This window comes from Microcebus murinus, chromosome 8 (genome assembly GCF_040939455.1).
Source record: "Microcebus murinus isolate Inina chromosome 8, M.murinus_Inina_mat1.0, whole genome shotgun sequence".
Taxonomy (NCBI): Eukaryota; Metazoa; Chordata; class Mammalia; order Primates; family Cheirogaleidae; genus Microcebus; species Microcebus murinus.
The window spans coordinates 72578749-72584661 of NC_134111.1; the positions used below are offsets into that span (position 1 = coordinate 72578749).

At 41.1% G+C, this 5913-nt stretch overlaps 1 pseudogene; it reads right to left on the reverse strand.

Moving 5' to 3' along the window:
* Nucleotides 1-679: 679 nt before the first annotated feature.
* LOC142872302 (small ribosomal subunit protein eS4, X isoform-like) lies at nucleotides 680-1542 on the reverse strand (annotated as a pseudogene).
* Between the last annotated feature and the right edge of the window lie 4371 nt (nucleotides 1543-5913).

Genomic DNA, 5913 nt, shown 5'->3' on the forward strand with positions numbered 1-5913 from the left:
TAAAACAAGTCATCAAAAAAAAAAAAAAAAAAAACAACTTCCAAGAATTAATTCTATTGCAAAGACCTATTCAATTATAGAACTCTTCAGAACTGAGAATGTTTTTAGAAAAAACAAACTATTCTACTTCACTCTCAAATTATAGACTTTCTGAAAAGAGAATCACCAACAACTGGGAAAATGAATAGAAAATGTTTAAACATTAGAGGGGCATTAGAAACATGACTTACAGGATTCTGTTACATTTGATAGATAGAATTAAATGGAGAATAGAACTTGAATCAGAGGGTGAGATATGAACTAGGTCTGATTATAGAAAGGCCAATCTCCTCTTCCAAAGAAGTACACACAGTGAGGAGCCACAGGAAGGCAAGAATGGGTACATCTTAGAAAGTTCAGAGTTCAGGTTTAGCATGTCTAAAAAATAAAACAAAAATTCAGATGCTTATCTGAATCTTCTACAAACCACTTGAGTTTACAAAACTGAGCATGTGCATCTGCCAAAAATACCAACTTTCTGGAGAGATTGCTGGTCCTTCTACACTCTATCTGGACAGAACTGCCCAAATCTGAGCTTCTCCCCTCCTGATCAGAAACTAGAAATCAAAGATATCCATTTCAATATTTTTCAACTGTAAGAGATACCTGCATAATATTTTGTTTTCTTAAAAGGTTTTTTTTCACACTGTAATATCTTTAATTAAGTACAAATAACTTTTTAACATGTTATTATGTTACATGGAGACCATTTCACCCACTGCTCTGTTTGGCTGCCAGTCTCTTATCCCTCTCTTCAGCAATGGTGAGGCGGATACCTTTTCCTCGAGGAAGAGAAATCCATGGTTTGTTGCCTTTTCCAATAACGAAAATGTTGGAGAGGTGAGTGGCAAAGCTGTTGCCATTGGCATCTTTCACGTGAACCACATCAAAAGACCTGGGATGTCTTTCTCTGTTGGTGATCACACCAATTCTTCCCAAGTTAGCACCTCCAGTCACCATACACAGGTTACCAGTGTCAAACTTGATGAAATCAGTAATCTTGCCAGTCTCCAAATCAATCTGAATGGTGTCATTCACTTTGATGAGTGGATCAGGATAGCGGATGGTACGAGCATCATGAGTCACCAGATGAGGGATTCCTTTTGTGCCCACAAAGATTTTTCTCACTTTGCACAACTTATACTTGGCCTCCTCAGGTGTGACACGATGAACAGCAAAGCAACCCTTGGTGTCATAAATCAGACGGAAATTCTCTCCAGTCTTGTCAATGCTGATGACATCCATAAATCCGGCAGGGTAGGTTATATCAGTTCAGACCTTGCCATCAATTTTAATAAAGCACTGCATGCAGATCTTCTTCACTTCTTCTCCTGTCAGGGCGTACTTAAGCCTGTTTCTTAGGAAAATGATGAGTGGGAGACACTCTCACAGCTTGTGGGGACCGGTGGGTGGACGAGGAGCAAACACACTGGTCAGTCTACCCAGCATCCAATGCTTGGGAGCTGCTACACGCTTCAGATGCTTCTTGGGAACACGGGCCATGGCTGCGCTAAGCATGGAAAGAGGTGTTTTCTTAAAAGGATTTGAAGCAAACCCTCAGTTTATTATATTTCACTCATGCTTATGAAAAAAGGAAACAATATCTTTTTTTTATTTTGTCAGATATTTTTTAATGAATGTCAAAGAACTATACTTTCTAGGAAAGTACTCACTTGGCATCTAAAATTAATTCTATAGAATATTCTGAACTGATTATGATATGTGGTTTCTATGCTCTTTTCATTTTCTTTCTTTAAAAGGAAACACAATGGAAACATAAAAATGTCTTTTCCTCACTTGTTCTAAACAAAGCCTTTATTGACATATATATAACAAAGCTTAATTTGCTTTAGAAACTTTTGTGAAGTACTTTTTGTGTTTTTAAAGTAGGCTGGTAGGGCAAAAATTGTTGTGCAAAAGAAACAAGAAGGTGTCTCTCTCAGTGGCAAAAGAACTAAGCTGAGTCCATGAATTTAGGCATCATTTGTAAAATCATTCTGGTTTTTATTTTTATTATTTCAGCATATTATGGGGGTACAGATTTTAAGGTTTCAATAAATGCCCATTTCCCCCCCCAAAAGTCTGAGTCTCCATCATGACCATCCCCCAGATGGTGCACATCTCACTCATTATATATGTATATACCCGCTCCCTCCCCCCTGCCCAATACCCTATTACTGCAGTACCTATGTGACCATTTAGGTGCTGTTCAGTTAATACCAATTTGCTGGTGAGTATATGTGGTGCTTGTTTTTCCATTCTTGGGAAACTTCACTTAATAGTACGGGTTCCAGCTCTAACCAGGATAATATAAGATGTGCTATATCACCATTGTTTCTTAGAGCTGAATAGTACTCCATGGTATACATATACCACATTTTATTAATCCATTCTTGGATTGATGGGCACTTGGGCTGTTTCCACAGCCTTGCAATTATGAATTGTGCTGCTATAAACATTCGAGTGCAGGTGTCTTTTTTGTAGAATGTCATTGGATCGTTTGGGTAGATGCCCAGCAATGGGACTGCTGGATCAAATGGTAGATTCACTTGTATCGCTTTAAGGTATCTCCATATTGCTTTCCACAGAGGTTGAACTAATTTGCAGTCCCACCAGCAGTGTAGAAGTATAGAATTTTTTTATTTCCATCTTGATTTCTTCATTTATGAAGTAATCGTTTAGTAGGAGGTTGTTTAATTTCCACGTTTTTGTGTAGAAATGTGTGTTTCTGTTAGGGTTGATTTCTACTTTTATTCCACTGTGATCTGAGAAGGTACATGGTATGATTTCTATTTTTTTAAATTTCTTGAGATTTACTTTGTGTCCTAGGATATGGTCAATCTTAGAGAATGTCCCGTGAGCTGATGAGAAGAACATATATTCAGTGGATTTGGGGTAGAATGTCCTGTAGATGTCAGTCAGACCCACTTGTTCCAAGGTTTTGTTTAAGTCCATTATTTCTTTATTAATTTTCTGTTTGGAGGATCTGTCTTGTGCCGTCAGTGGGGTGTTGAAATCTCCAGTGATTATGGTGTTGCTATTAATCCATTTGTTTAGATCCAGTAAGGTTTGCTTTATGAATCTGGGTGCACCTAAGTTGGGTGCATATATATTTAAAATTGTTATCTCTTCTTGTTGAAGTGTGCCCTTCACCATTATATAATGACCCTCTTTGTCTTTCACTACTTTTTTTGGTTTAAAAACTAAATCGTCTGAAATTAGAACTGCCACACCAGCCTTCTTTTGGCTTCCACTTGCCTGGAATACTGATCTCCACCTTTTTACTTTTAGTCTATATGCATCCTTGCAGGTTAGATGTGTTTCCTGAAAACAGCATATACTTGGCCTGTATTTTCTTATCCATTCAGCCAGCCTATGTCTCTTGAGTGGAGAGTTTAAGCCATTTACATTTATTGAGAGAACTGATAAGTAAGGTAGGTTACTGTTCATTCTGTTGGGTTGGATGTTGTTGCTTTGATTTCTCTCTTGAGCCATTGTATTATCTGGCCTTTAATCTTTGTGTTTTGGTTGTTTTTATATTCATGAGTTTTTATTATGGTGTTCCGTGCATAACACTGTTTTGAGTAGTTCTTGTAGGGCTGGTCTTGTCTTGGTGAATCTCTAAGACTTTGCTTCTCTGAGAATGTCTTTATTTCTCCTTCATATATGAAGCTTAGTTTTTCAGGGAATAAGATTCTAGGGTGGGCATTGTTTTGTTTAAGAAGAGTGAGAATAGGGCCCCAGTCTCTCCTTGCTTGTAAAGTCTCATTAGAGAAGTCTGATGTTATTCGTATTGGCTTTCCCTTGTAGGTTACTTGCTTCTTTCTTCTTACAGCTCTTAGAAGGGCCTCTTTAGTTGATATTTTGGTCAGTCTGATGACTGCATGGCGTGACGTCTTCCTGTTTGCATTGAATCTCCCAGGGGTCCTCTGAGCTTCTTGAACTTGTATATCGAGATTTTGAGCAAGGCCTGGGAAATTTTCCTCTATTACATCTTCAAAAAGCTTGTCCATCCCTTGAGTGTTGTCTTCTACCCCTTCTGCTAACCCTATGACCCTCACATTAGGTTTTTTGACATAATCCCACATCTCTTGTAGGCTTTGCTCTTTTCTCTTGTTTCTCTGCTCTATCTCTGTGACAGTTTTATTTAGTTGGAGGGTGTTATCTTCAATCTCTGAGATTCTTTCTTCTGTTTGATCTTCTGTTCTTGAGACTTTCCACTGTATTTTGTAGTTCCCTTAATTGATTCTTCATTTCCAGGAGTCTACAGGTCCGACCTCTGGGTCCCAGAGTTCAAACTGTATCCCCACCAGGGAGAGGAGTTCCGGTCCCAATTCACCCACAGGGAGTCCAAGCTGTGTCTGTGTCTCTCAGCCTCTGAGTCAGCACCGTTCTCCTGGGAACACCATGCCAGCAGCACCTGGGAGGGCTGGCGGGTAGGGAACTCACAGTCTAAGTTCCCCTTAGTCAGCTGTAGGGTCCCAAAAGGGAAGGTCCCATTCCCTGGAGGTGCCTCCGGCAGGTGGCTGTATTGTCTCTCTGGGCAGCCGCGGGTAGGGTTGGCGGAGGGGAGGAGGAGGCAATACGGCACCTGCCGGGAGGCTCGGGTCTGTGCACATGGAGGTGCCCCGAGGGATTTGGGAGTCTGGTGCTGCGTCCGCTACAGGCTGTCCGCTACAGGCTCACCACTAGCTGGCGGTGGCCATCTCTGGGCTGATGTCCGCAGGTCTCTCCACCCGCTGGGGAGCCCACCAGCAGTCCCAAATGCAGGGGAGGGGAAAGGTGATTTATCCACCTACCCTTGCCGCTGGTCTCCAGGCTGCTCCGGCGGTCTCAGCCTCCAGTTCTCCTCCGCAGCCTCCTCCCGTGGAGTCTCCCGAGGTCTCAGGTACCCCTCCTTCCGGCTTTCGTCTGCTGTATGCTCGCCTTCTTGCTTCTTTTTTCTAATTTCTGCTAGAATCTGTCTTTTCTGCAGAGACACTCTTTCTGGCTCTGTTTCTCGTCTGCCATCTTCAATCATTCTGTTTTCTAATTTTCAAGCATTGCTCCATTCCCTCAGTTTTATTTGAGGAGGTGATCTTACATCTTATGCATGTATACCTTAAAAGGGAAGCATTACAGGTAACTTTGGAAGTTCATCATCTTGCCCTTTGTTGGTGGGGATGTACAGAGAGGATAACAGGCTGTAGTTGTCCCTCAATACCTTTTCCCCTTCTTCTGTGTTAATTGAGGTCTTAGCTATGCAAATGTATTCCCAGAAAGACTACATTTCCCAGCCTCCCTTGTAGCGAAGTGGGGAATGTTACTATATTATTAATACTAAACTTTGGCCAATAGTATATGAGCAGACATTTGTTTTGGCAACCTCTCTGAACTCTCCTTAAAACGCAGGTGCTGAGCACAGCTTGCTTCTTTTCTAATTCTTCCACTAAGTCCGAACTCTAGAATGTGGATAGGGCCATCTTAGATTATGAAGATAACAGCTACTAGCGAAGAATGGGAAGAGATGAACAAAAAGAAGGCTGGATCCCCCAGGATTTTGTAAAGCAGATCCACCTAGTAAAACTTCTAGACTTTTCTATGGTGATAAAAAACACTACACATCACTTTCTATATTATTTCTTGAACCTGTTAAGCATCCTACTGCCTTGGGCTATGATGCTTGCCCTTCCCTGTGTTTGGATCTCCTTCCCCCGAGTATCCTTATCACTTGGTCCTTTATTCATTTGTCCTTACTCAAGTGTTTTTTTTTCTCAGGGAGGGGTTCCCTAGTCACCCCATTTAAATCACAATCCTACCCTTATTACTTTCTCCTCTCCTTTCCAGCTTTATTTCCTCTTCAGAACTTAGCAACTAATATACCGTGTGTTTTCC